Raw genomic sequence first — 14,262 nt, forward strand, 5'->3', positions numbered from 1 at the left:
CAACTGTTATTCAAAGAGCCATAAGCACTTTAATGCAGAAATCCAATGTTTTGGGCATCAGCCCTTCGTCTGGGATACAAATGACTAACATACAAAAACACATTTAAATACACACATAATTAAAAAATTACCTTCAACAGGTGAACCGGAACATTAGCGTCCACCTCCATCAGTCACAACTAACCCGCGTCCAGCAGCCGCGGTCGCGGATAGAGTGATGTCATCAGGCTGCGTCCGCGACGTCACCGGGTCACATGGCGCGCCTATATAACCATGGCAACCAAAACTGTTGCCGGAAAATACATAGCGTTAAACAGGATAGTTAATTCATGAGACAGTTTAACATAGAGCATCTAGATGTATATCGCGAAACACACAATCATAGTCGCCTCTTAAAGTGTATCAAATGGTTATATATACACGAAATGCAACTAAATATGACTATAATATAACCATCGGGTATCAGGGGCATCAGTCACATAAACAGAAAAACAAAAATGGCAAGTACCTCCCACACACTGTATATAAGAATAGAATATACAAACCCCGATCACACCTATTAGATCCAAAAAAAATTTTTTTTAGAAATATAAGCAACATGAACATATCTACAAAAAGCATTGTAGGCCCAAAGACTCATTAAGTCCTTTAGGGGCCATCGTACCAAGTTTATAGATCCATCGGCATTCTACCTGCAACAACCTTTGAGGTCTATTCCCCCCCCCTAATACTAGGTGGAATATGATCTATAATCTTAAATCAGCTACTGTATGTTTCAGGGCTATCCAATGCCTGGCTACAGGTTGATCACTAAAGCCAGCATTAATGCCTAAACGGATGGCTGAACGATGTAAAGCCATGCGTTCTTTAATTTGACGTTCTGTTTTGCCCACATAATTAAGTCCACATGGGCAAAACAGTAAGTAGACTACAAACATCGTGCTACAAGTAACAGGGAATCTAATACAAAATTTCTTGCCTGTGTGTGGGTGATTAAACGTGTCCCCCAAAATCACTGCTCTACATGTGATACACCCCAAATATCGATGGTAACCATTCTTCAACGAAAGGAAATGTTGAGGTTTTTTCCTAATCTTAGCTACATCTAATTTCACCAGACGATCTTTTAAATTCCGGCCTCTGGTAAAGCAAGGCATTATTTTAGAATCTTTCAAAGTAGGCAAATCACCATCAGTGTTGACTACTGGCCAAAGATCTTTTACAATCCCAACTGTTTCTGAACTTCTCGTGTTAAAGCGATTAACCCAAGGTATGACTGATCTTATTTACACAATTAGCCTTAAGCATCAATTCCCTAGGTACATCAAGTATTCTCTGTTTTATCTTGATTAAATCCCTCTTTTTATAACCACGGGCCTCAAATTTATTGATCATTACATTCAACTGATATTCTAATTGGGCTGGGTCACTGGTGATACGCCTTACCCTCAACATCTGAGAGTATGGCAACCCTCAGCGCAACGGTAAAGGATGGAAGCTGTCATATCTTAAAATCGTATTCCTGTCCGTCTCTTTAATGTACAGATCTGTACTTAATACCCCATTTTTCAAAGAGATACTGACATCCAAAAAATTAACCAACTCACTATCAATAGTATATGTCAATTGTACCTCATGACCAGAACAATTGTGAGAATCAAGAAGATCCTGCAGTTCTTCCTTTGACCCAGACCACAGGATCAGCAGGTCATCTATAAATCTACAATATAACAATAGCTTGCTAGAAATATCTGAAACCCGACTAAAAAGTTGTTGTTCTATCATATACATATACGCATTGGCGTACGAGACATATATGACACATAAATGCCCCCGCTTTGCGCCAGTTTTTTTAAATAGTAGCATTCAAAGTGAACCAAATACAACAATTGATAGCTGCACCCTTCTCGTAATATCTGTTAGATATACAATTGATAATAACACAAAAAGAAGAGAAAGAGGGCGCTTCTAGACATATTGAATACAGAGATTTATAGAACCAGATGTAATACAATTAAAATAGAATAGCAATCTAAGTGCTCAAATGAACAGTCCTAGATGAAGGAGTAGATGGTAGATTATTTTTCTCTCAAGAATATCCTTATTATTGAGTCCTTGTTGATCTTTTTATGGTTCAGAGTGGCATTTGAAGGTAATGGATACACCGTATAAGATTGTTCTTTGTAGTCTCACTGAAAAATACCCTTACACCAGAATACACCTAGACAGAAAGTGCCAATACTGCCACTATCAGTAATAAATAAGAAACTTTCTCAGAAATACAATAAATTAATGTTTTATTCCATAAAAGCAGTAATTTCTGTAGGAGGTAGCTTACATCAAGTGTTAATACATAAAATGGATGGAAACCCAACACGTTTCGTCCCTAAGCGGAACTTCATCAGGGGCACATCTTTAAAACAAAGCAAATGGGTGTATATGGGTAAAGGATACAGAAAAAAGGGGATTAAAATTAAAATATCCAATAATTTTGTCAATATAGGCTAGAGAATTATCAAAGAGGTCCACATGGGAGCATCTTTCCAAACATACCGTCATAACACTCAATCTCACAAAATAAAATCTAAATACAAAATGTTTATTTTTCTTCCCATAGAAATCCAAAAGGTACTCATTTGGGCATGGTCTTTGAACTTATAAAAGCACATTGAGATTTTTAATAATACTCAGTTTTGTTTTAGAAAATTTCCTTTAGAAAAAAAATACCTCAGATCATATAAGTAAAACGGTATAGGAGTTGGAAAATTTCTTGAATAGAGGTTTAAACAATGGATGTACCAAAGATACATAAGAATCCAGTTAGTCCCCTGCTATGGCCTATGATATGGTAAGTTGGATCAGTTGGCTAGAGTTTCAGAATACACAGATATATTTTGAAATAACTATGTTTTTAGATTGGAGGCAAATGCACTTTTGAAAATAAATAAATGGAGTGATGATTATACAGTAAGTATGTAGCGTACTGTGGATGTAAAGTCACTATACTGTATAAGGCAATTCCACATGAGAAGGCTTTAGACCAAACTCTAAAACAGAAGAAAAAGTGCTAATTTCAAAGGGTAAATAATTAAGTTTAGACCTAAAGGGGTGCTATAAAAATATTTATTTATAAAGCTAATGCGTGTGTAATGTATAGATTTCCAGTGAATATAAATTGATTGTATCTTGATTATCAGAGAAAGGATAAAACAATCAAAATTTTTAATTTTTGATACTAATATTAATAAAGATAAAAATGCATTTTGACCTGGTTATTGAAACACAAAATATAATGATGATTTATTCCTATAGATTGTAAGCTTGCGGGCAGGGCCATCTTACCTTTATGTATGTCTTTTATGTATGTATGTATGTATGTATGTATGTATCGATACCTAACTTAAACCTCTATACGATGCTACCTATACCTTCCAAATCCTGTCTATACCTTCTAGAATTGTCGCAATTTAGCGTAATGAGTCGCACAGTAAATAAATGCCTTCAGACTTTGAATGTGGTTCCAAACTCCAAAGCAACATAAAAACAGATGGTTACACGCTGTGATCTAAAGACAATTTAGCGTAAATAAATCATACAGACCCAAGGTACAGTTGTTATATACGCACGCGCTCTGAGCCCATATACTGGCATCAGCATTAGAAACCTCCGTCAACAGCACAGCAAGAAGACTCAAGATTGGGGTCAGAGAGCACGCTTATATACTCTTTCACGGATTGGCAATTCAATAGACAAGTTTGGCATGATTCCATTGGTTCTTCTTAAAGGTGTTTCTGTTACAGGATCATTTATAGGACAATTTCAAATGGACACAAACAGCCTCCAACCGCCCTTTGTGACCTTCTTCCCGCTGCATGCTAATCTAAGCTGATAACATTACAGAGTACATTTTAATGTTTTAACTCTCTATAGTTCATAGTTTGCAGACATCTGTTCCGATCTTCTCACCGATGATACCGGAAATCTGCTTACCATGTACTAAACCTTAGATATCAAATAACCTTTATTACACAACATTAATAATCACTAAATAAACCTTGAATATTATACTTTAATACTAGGGAACCTTTCATGTAAGTGTGCAGTGTGTAAGTATTGGGGAATTGGGAAAAGACGCTAGTTAGCATTGTGCGACTATGTGTTTTGTGGAGTACACTATGGTGTGTGTCTTGCAGGGATAATTAGTTTATATGTTTTAGCGACTGTCTGTATTTATGTAGTGAGGACTTTTAACTTCTTTCTATTGCGTGGAAATTGCACAACGCTAAATAATAGCATCGCCGTATGTACTTATAGTGGCGAGTTTCACTAAAATGGCGCTGGGCGGCCAGTCGCAAAATGATGTCTCATTGCCATTTGTTAAGGGGCCTATCCACTAGAGTTCAGACCTTCAGGTCGCCGAGGTGCGGTGCCTGCACTGAACGGTGTTCACTAAACGTCATTCAGTGCAGGAGCCCGACCTCCAATCTCTGAACATGCCGAACCTGACGAGCGTCGTCAGGTTGACGGGCATAGTCAGTAGATAGGCGAGGTCAGTAAGGACCCAGCGTGCACGCGCATCGCTGGTCCTTGCCAGCTATCCATTATACGACTTTGTGAACAATGCGACCAAAACCTCCTGGTTTTGATCAGATTGTTCACAAAGTAGTGTAATGGATAGGTCCCTTTACACAGTGAGGGAGAAAAGCTTTGCAGATGTTAAACAAAATAAAATGTATGGGTCATAAAGTCTTTATATAATTGTCCTGTGATTGTTAGTTACAATCTCCATTCATATACTGTACACTGTTCTGTTGTAAGCTCTAAACTGCATGAGACAGTTCAATGAATAGTAGAAGTAAAATAAATACTTTGTGTTAGATGAGGTCTTTATTGGTGGGCACTCGGCAGCACCCAGCACATAGACAGCATACTTGCCTACATTTGAAAAAGCATGTCAGGGAGATTGTGAAAGCACCATGTATGAGTGCGGCGGTAAAGTGGGCGTGTACTCTGCTACATCTGACAGGCGTGTCATAATACTGACTTACATCCAAATGTGAACGAGCCCCAAAGCAGTTAGTTAGATCTATTTGTTGTTGAATACACACTGATACTCCTCAGAAAATACATGTAGCCATAGGGATCATTGTGTCTTGTAACCAATGCAGGGAAATTATACTAATGATCCCATTTGAATGTATATATCAGTTTTTATATATATATATATATATATATACAAAATTAGAATTAACCCTTAAGCGACAGGTATGCTCATTGAAATAGATATTTTCTTATGGATAATACGTGGAGCAGCAGGCAAATATAAATATAAAGTGTCTTGTGCAATCACTGTAACTTCATAACATGCAATAAATAATTGATCAAGTGGACCACACAATAAATATAAATGAATAAAAAGAATGAAAAGTGCCAGTGCGTTGTCAATAAATATAAATAAATGAAAATTGATGTAAACAATTGACGTTCTGTGAATAATATAGCCCTATAAACTGAGGTCACTTGGAAACAAAAGTGCAAATGCAATGAAATAAAAACAGGGAATATTTATTTACTAAAACAAAAGATGCCCATAGTTAGGCAAAATATATAACCATCATAAAAGTAAAACAAAAGTGCAATAAAAATAATTAAAAGAGAAATGAGTTGTGGATAATAGCAGCTTATCTGAGTATGTAGAAAAGTTAATTTTCTCCAAAGTTCATGAGGCAAGTAACAGTCACTCCCAAAGCGTTTTGTCCTATGACTTCATCAAGGGGATAATGTGTAGATGTAATGATCAGGTATTTATACTCCATTATGAGTTCAACCAAGGTCAGGCATCCGCATCACTTCCTGTCTGCAGGAGCGCACCTATAAACATCCTTTTAATAATACAGTTATAGCCTTATAGCAAACCTTCAACTTATATTCAGTTTATTGTAGTAATCTTTCTCAGATATTATGCTTAACTAGGTTTAAAAAACCTTTTCTTATAGTCGTTAATAGGGCTACTTCCGCCCATCTTATCGTTCCTTCCGCCCTCATTGAGGCTCATCATATCCGGTACTGCATCTCCACGTGGGTCCAGGGCGTGCAGGGACTGTGTCCACATGACCTCTGTGTTCCATAGCGGTGTACGTCATCTCCGTGCACGTTCTGTAACATGCAGGCCTCTCAACTGGCCGCGTTGTGGGACGTCACTTCCGCCCTTCCTCCATGTCCTCCTATGGTGTTATGCCGCCCTTCTGCTTGTCTAGTGAGGCGAAACTTCAGCCCTTCTCCTGTACCCCGTGTAAATCATGTCTGCCCATGGGCTTATATTCGTTATTTCTTCAATTTAGTCTAGACTTTAAAAATAAAAAGGACAATATTACGATATGGTCCTAACATAGATGTTTGGATAAAAGCATCCCCTTATTAATGTTAAAAACTTAACATAAATCACAATATATATAATAAATCTCAAACCAAGCATATAAGGAATCAGCACCTCTAAAAAACTATGTTGCTTCTACCTCAAAATCTGGTTTGAAAGGAAAATCTACGTACTATCCATTAGAATCAAAAGGGAATCACCTGAATATTTTTTATGACATGATAAAAAAGGATCTATGCAGTAATGAGGTGAATCATACTAATATGAAAAAACAAAATCTTAGTAACAGAGAAAAGGAAGCCCTCAAAAACTTGAAAAAGAACCAGGAGGTAGTGATAAAACCAGCTGACAAAGGGGGGGGTTTGGTGATCATGGACCATGAGTATTATCTGAAGGAAGCTTATAGACTTCTTGAGGATAGAATTTCCTATGAAAAATGACAAAAAGATCCAACTGAAGAATACATAGAAGAATTGAGAATTTTATTACTCTATGGTCTACAAAGAAATATTTTAACGAAAGAAGAATTCCAATTTTTAATTAAATCAAACCCCACGACCCCGATTTTTTACTTTTTACCCAAGATTCATAAATCTCTTATGGAACCTCCAGGTAGGCCCATCATAGCGGGCATTGAATCACTTACTTTGAATCTCTCTAAATATGTAGACATTTTTTTACAAAAATATGTAACAAAATTGGAATCCTATCTCAAGGACACTACAAGTGTACTACAACAAATAGAGGGTATACATTGAAAACAGACTTATAATTGGATAACCATCGATGTCCAATCTTTGTATACGTGCATAGAACATTCCAAGGGTATTAATGCAGCTAGAATGTTCATAGAGATGGATGCAGAGATTGAAGTTCCTCATAAAGAATTTTTATGTGATCTTATGTCTTTTATACTCACTCATAATTATTTTACATTTTTAAGTCAATTTTATCGCCAAATATGCAGAACTGCGATGGGCATGACTTTCGCCCCTAGCTTCGCCAATTTGTTCATGGGATGTTCAGAAAAGGATTATGTATACAATAATAACCCATTCAAGGACCATATTATTTTTTATAAGAGGTACATCGACGATATTTTAATGATTTGGGAAGGACCAGAAGAAGTTTTTAATAATTTTTTATCACACATCTCAAAGAATAATATGAATTTGAAGTTTACGTCTAATTTTAATGACTCTAATATAGAGTTTTTAGACTTGATTCTGACAGCAACAGGTGACAAGATTTGTACAAAGAACTTCATAAAAGAAGTGGATGCCAACAGTTATTTGCATTATAAAAGCTGTCATCTGGATAAATGGAAAAAGAACATCCCCTACTCCCAGTTCTATAGGATAAAACGTAATTGCAGTGATGCAACAACATGTAATGAACAAATGGAAGTATACGCTAATAGATTTAGAGAGAAGGAGTATCCAGAAACAACAATAATGACAGCAATGCAGAAAACTCAACACCTGGAAAGAAGCAATTTATTGCAATATAAGACGGACAAACAACAGGAAAACGAGATAGTACCTTTTATTACTACATACAGTGGTCATGAGAATATTATTAGAAAGTCTTTTAATAAACATTGGGGTATCTTGCTCATGGACCCAGTTCTGAAGAATATCCTTCCACCAAAACCACAAATCATCTTTAGAAAGTCTCAGAATTTAAAAGATCTACTAGCACCGAGCATGCTAAAGGAAAAGGAACAACGTACTATGAATATTTTAAAATGCAATGGAAGTTATAAGTGTGGACATTGTAATATTTGCAAGTTCCTCCACCTCAAAAGGAAAACCTTTACAAATTCAGATGCATCCAAAGGGTATACCACCAAAAGTTTTCTGAACTGTAATTCTACATCGGTCATTTATTTACTGGAATGCACTTAAATATATCGGAAAAACCAAGCGACCACTGAAATTAAGAATACAGGAGCATATTCGGAACATCAAAAACAAAGTAGAGGGGCATGCTGTATCAAAGCATTTTTCGTTAGAACATAACTCTAACCCGGAGGACATCTCATACAAAACAATTGAACATGTAACCTTGGGAGAAAGAGAAGGAGACCAGGGCAATCTACTATCAAGAAGGGAAATGTTCTGGATATTCGAACTGGATACACTATCACCTAAAGGTTTTAATGACTATTACGAAATAGCCCCATTTCTGTGATGTGTTCAACGCCTATCTACTAATATACCATCTACCATGTAGATGGGCCTGACAAGTACCCCTAAGAATTATCTCTTTTTGGGGGAAGACCAGGTTTAGTAGAAAATCTGGCATGACTATATTTATATTGAATGAATTTATTTGCTGCCATACCATCATGTGTGAGCCCAATCTCGTCTGATCTTGGAAGCAAAGCATGATTGGGCCAGGTCAGTACCAAGATGGGCAACCCCTTGGGAATACCTGGTGCTGCAAATTTATCCTGATAATGGAAATGAAATCAGGTCATGGCCTAAGAAGGGAACCATAACACATATACAGTTAGTACCTACAAGCGAACCTTGGTGATTAAGAAGAGAAAAGAAGGTTTACAACTATACCTCCCTATTGAAAGGTCAGTTAAAAGACTGAAAATACAATATGGTGGGGCCTGATTAGTACCAGGAATGGAGACATCCTGGGAATTCCAGGTATTGTAAATATGAAAATTTCCTGAACATTCTTCAAAATACAAAGAAGAAAGAACAAAGAAAACCCAGTGATGCTCGCACATGAATATCATCAAGGAATATAAGTCTTTTTCCTCCAGCGAAGCCCCTCTAGAAACATTGAGAACTATAAGAATCCTCTACATTCCAGAAGTAAAAAAGAAACAGCATAAAACTGGCATTGGGAATTCTTTTCAGAGACCCTATATTTAATACTAGATATTTCATTGTTTAATACCAGTCCAGTCATATATACTCTATATATACATGTCCCATCTAATTAGAAAGTATGCATTAATATAGTATGAACTAGTTACACCTATTATAGGTTATTATATGTTTTTAAATATTATATGCTTGGTTTGAGATTTATTATATATATTGTGATTTATGTTAAGTTTTTAACATTAATAATGGGATGCTTTTATCCAAACATCTATGTTAGGACCATATCGTAATATTGTCCATTTTATTTTTAAAGTCTAGACTAAATTGAAGAAATAACGAATATAAGCCCGTCTTAAGTGTGGGCAGACATGATTTACACGGGGTACAGGAGAAGGGTGGAAGTTTCGCCTTACTAGACAAGCAGAAGGGCGGAATAACACGAAAGGAGGACATGGAGGAAGGGCGGAAGTGACGTCCCACAACGCGGCCAGTTAAGAGGCCTGCATGTTACAGAACGTGCACGGAGATTACATACACCACTATGGAACACAGAGGTCATGTGGACACAGTCCCCGTGCGCCCTGGACCCACGTGGAGATGCAGTACCGGATATGATGCGCCTCAGTGAGGGCGGAAGGAACGATAAGATGGGCGGAAGTAGCCCTATTAACGACTATAAGAAAAGGTTTTTTAAACCTAGTTAAGCATAATATCTGAGAAAGATTACTACAATAAACTGAATATAAGTTGAAGGATTGCTATAAGGCTATAGCTGTATTATTAAAAGGATGTTTATAGGTGCGCTCCTGCAGACAGGAAGTGATGCAAATGCCTGACCTTGGTTGAACTCATAAAGGGGTATAAATACCTGATCATTACATCTACACATTATCCCCTTGATGAAGTCATAGGACAAAACGCTTTGGGAGTGACTGTTACTTGCCTCATGAACTTTGGAGAAAATTAACTTTTCTACATACTCAGATAAGCTGCTATTATCCACAACTCATTTCTCTTTTAATTATTTTTATTGCACTTTTGTTTTACTTTTATGATGGTTATATATTTTGCCTAACTATGGGCATCTTTTGTTTTAGTAAATAAATATTCCCTGTTTTTATTTCATTGCATTTGCACTTTTGTTTCCAAGTGACCTCAGTTTATAAGGCTATATTATTCACAGAACGTCAATTGTTTACATCAATTTTCATTTATTTATATTTATTGACAACGCACTGGCACTTTTCATTCTTTTTATTCATTTATATTTATTGTGTGGTCCAATTATTTATTGCACGTTATGAAGTTACAGTGATTGCACAAGACACTTTATATTTATATTTGCCTGCTGCTCCACGTATTATCCATAAGAAAATATCTATTTCAATGAGCATACCTGTCGCTTAAGGGTTCATTCTAATTTTGTGTATCTGTTTCTCAATACTTGCACTAGTATTGTCCTATTTGCCCAGAGTTGATGCCCACAATATTTATGGGCTGAGGTCCCATTTAACAGTTAAACCTAGATTGTTCATTAATTTTTTGCCTCATAAATTTACAAAGATTGGCGCTGTACCCATCTATATATATATATATATATATATATAAATATATATATATATATATATATATATATATATTAGGGGTGAGCGGGTTCGGATTTCTGAAATCCGAACCCCCCCGATCCGAGTCCGATCCGAGTCAGGCTCGACTTTTCCCGCCTGACTCGGATCTGAAATCGAGGCAAAACGTCATCATCCCGCCTTCCGGGTCTCGCGGGTTTTGGATCCTATATAAGGTACCCGCGTCGGCGCCATTTTCTCACTCGGCTGTGGACAGTGAAGAGGGAGGGTGGGAGTTAGGGCTGGCTGGGCTGTGTAGTGTAGTGTAGTGCAGAGTAGTGTTGTGCTGTGCTGTGCTGCGCTGTGCTGCTGTTGTCCACTACTTCAAAGTCCATAGGGGCTGGCTGTGTTGTGCTGTGCTGCTGTTGTTAATAGGGGCTGTGTCCACTACTTCAAAATCCATAGGGGCTGGCTGGACTGTGTTGTGCAGTCAGTTCTCCATAGGGGCTGTGTCCACTCCAAAGTCCTGTGCAGTGTCCCAGTCCTAAAGGGGTGCTGTAGTGTTGTCCAGGGGATGCTCTGTCCATCAGGGGTGCTCCCCCCAAAGTGCTAAAAAAATTATATTTTTTGTGTGTTTGTGAATTGTGTGCGCAGTAGCCGCACGTGCATCAACAAAGTAGTGCCAAGCGTGCACCTGTGTCATAAGTAAAGGGCCGGCTGGCTTGACCGTTAAAGGGTGCTGTAACCCCCAAAGTACACTCCAGTCCAAACCAAAAAAATATATATTTTCTGTGTTTGTGAATTGTGTGCGCAGTAGCCGCACGTGCATCAACAAAGTAGTGCCAAGCATGCGCCTGTGTCAAAAGTAAAGGGCCGGCTGGCTTGACCGTTAAAGGGTGCTGTAACCCCCAAAGTACACTCCAGTCCAAACCAAAAAAAAAATTATTTTCTGTGTTTGTGAATTGTGTGCGCAGTAGCCGCACATGCATCAACAAAGTAGTGCCAAGCGTGCACCTGTGTCATAAGTAAAGGGCCGGCTGGCTTGACCGTTAAAGGGTGCTGTAACCCCCAAAGTACACTCCAGTCCAAACCAAAAAAAAAATTATTTTCTGTGTTTGTGAATTGTGCGCGCAGTAGCCGCACGTGCATCAACAAAGTAGTGCCAAGCATGCGCCTGTGTCATAAGTAAAGGGCCGGCTGGCTTGACCATTAAAGGGTGCTGTAACCCCCAAAGTACACTCCAGTCCAAACCCAAAAAAAAATAATTTTCTGTGTTTGTGAATTGTGTGCGCAGTAGCTGCACGTGCATCAACAAAGTAGTGCCAAGCGTGCGCCTGTGTCATAAGTAAAGGGCCGGCTGGCTTGACCGCTAAAGGGTGCTGTAACCCCCAAAGTACACTCCAGTCCAAACCAAAAAAATATATATTTTCTGTGTTTGTGAATTGTGTGCGCAGTAGCCGCACGTGTATCAACAAAGTAGTGCCAAGCGTGCGCCTGTGTCATAAGTAAAGGGCCGGCTGGCTTGACCGTTAAAGGGTGCTGTAACCCCCAAAGTACACTCCAGTCCAAACCAAAAAAATATATATTTTCTGTGTTTGTGAATTGTGTGCGCAGTAGCCGTACGTGCATCAACAAAGTAGTGCCAAGCGTGCGCCTGTGTCATAAATAAAGGGCCGGCTGGCTTGACTGTTAAAGGGTGTTGTAACCCCCAAAGAACACTCCAGTCCAAACCAAAAAAAAAATTATTTTCTGTGTTTGTGAATTGTGTGCGCAGTAGCCGCACGTGCATCAACAAAGTAGTGCCAAGCGTGCGCCTGTGTCATAAGTAAAGGGCCGGCTGGCTTGACCATTAAAGGGTGCTGTAACCCCCAAAGTACACTCCAGTCCAAAAAAAAAAAAAAAAAATTTCTGTGTTTGTGAATTGTGTGCGCAGTAGCCGCACGTGCATCAACAAAGTAGTGCAAAGCGTGCGCCTGTGTCATAAGTAAAGGGCCGGCTGGCTTGACCGTTAAAGGGTGCTGTAACCCCCAAAGTACACTCCAGTCCAAACCCAAAAAAAAATTATTTTCTGTGTTTGTGAATTGTGTGCGCAGTAGCCGCACGTGCATCAACAAAGTAGTGCCAAGCGTGCGCCTGTGTCATAAGTAAAGGGCCGGCTGGCTTGACCGTTAAAGGGTGCTGTAACCCCCAAAGTACACTCCAGTCCAAACCAAAAAAAATATATTTTCTGTGTTTGTGAATTGTGTGCGCAGTAGCCGTACGTGCATCAACAAAGTAGTGCCAAGCGTGCGCCTGTGTCATAAGTAAAGGGCCGGCTGGCTTGACCGTTAAAGGGTGCTGTAAACCCCCAAAGTACACTCCAGTCCAAACCAAAAAAAAATTTATTTTCTGTGTTTGTGAATTGTGTGCGCAGTAGCCGCACGTGCATCAACAAAGTAGTGCCAAGCGTGCGCCTGTGTCATAAGTAAAGGGCCGGCTGGCTTGACCGTTAAGGGGTGCTGTAACCCCCAAAGTACACTCCAGTCCAAACGAAAAAAAAAATTATTTTCTGTGTTTGTGAATTGTGTGCGCAGTAGCCGCACGTGCATCAACAAAGTAGTGCCAAGCGTGCGCCTGTGTCATAAGTAAAGGGCCGGCTGGCTTGACCGTTAAAGGGTGCTGTAACCCCCAAAGTACACTCCAGTCCAAACCAAAAAAATATATATTTTCTGTGTTTGTGAATTGTGTGCGCAGTAGCCGCACGTGCATCAACAAAGTAGTGCCAAGCGTGCGCCTGTGTCATAAGTAAAGGGCCGGCTGGCTTGACCATTAAAGGGTGCTGTAACCCCCAAAGTACACTCCAGTCCAAACCAAAAAAAAAATTATTTTCTGTGTTTGTGAATTGTGTGCGCAGTAGCCGCACGTGCATCAACAAAGGAGCAGCGCCAAGCGTGCTCCTGTGTCCCATAAGTAAAGAGCCGGCTGGCTCATTTCTTAAAGGCTGGTGTAACCCACAAAGTGCACTACTCTCCAGCAAAAATAAAAAAATATTTTCTGTGTTTCGCCGCACGTATATATCAAATCGATATAACATAAATGGAGGATCAAACTTTCTCCGATAAAAATAAAATAGAGAAAGATCAAGAACCACTTCCTCCTAGTGCTGAAGCTGCTGCCACTAGTCATGACATAGACGATAACATGCCATCAACGTCGTCTGCCAAGGCCGATGCCCAATGTCATAATAGAGGGCACATACAAGCCCAAATGACAAAGTTCAGGAAAATGACCTTGAAAAAAACATTTAAATCAGCTGAAGAGAAACGTAAACTTGCCAATATGCCATTTACGACACGGAGTGGCAAGGAACGGCTAAGGTCGATCCCTAGTATGTTCATGACTAGTGGTTCAGCTTCACATGACGATGGAAGCCCTCCTCCCACTAAAAAAATCAAAAGAGTTAAGCTGGCAAAAGCACAGTGAAGAACTGTGCTTT

The 14,262-nt window shown here is 38.9% G+C and overlaps 1 pseudogene; it reads left to right on the forward strand.

The window, feature by feature from the left end:
- Positions 1-8,708: 8,708 nt before the first annotated feature.
- Positions 8,709-8,827, forward strand: LOC148501068 (5S ribosomal RNA; annotated as a pseudogene).
- The last annotated feature ends 5,435 nt before the right edge of the window (positions 8,828-14,262 follow it).

This window comes from Taudactylus pleione, unplaced genomic scaffold, assembly GCF_031769625.1.
Source record: "Taudactylus pleione unplaced genomic scaffold, aTauple2 ptg000535l, whole genome shotgun sequence".
Lineage (NCBI taxonomy): Eukaryota > Metazoa > Chordata > Amphibia > Anura > Myobatrachidae > Taudactylus > Taudactylus pleione.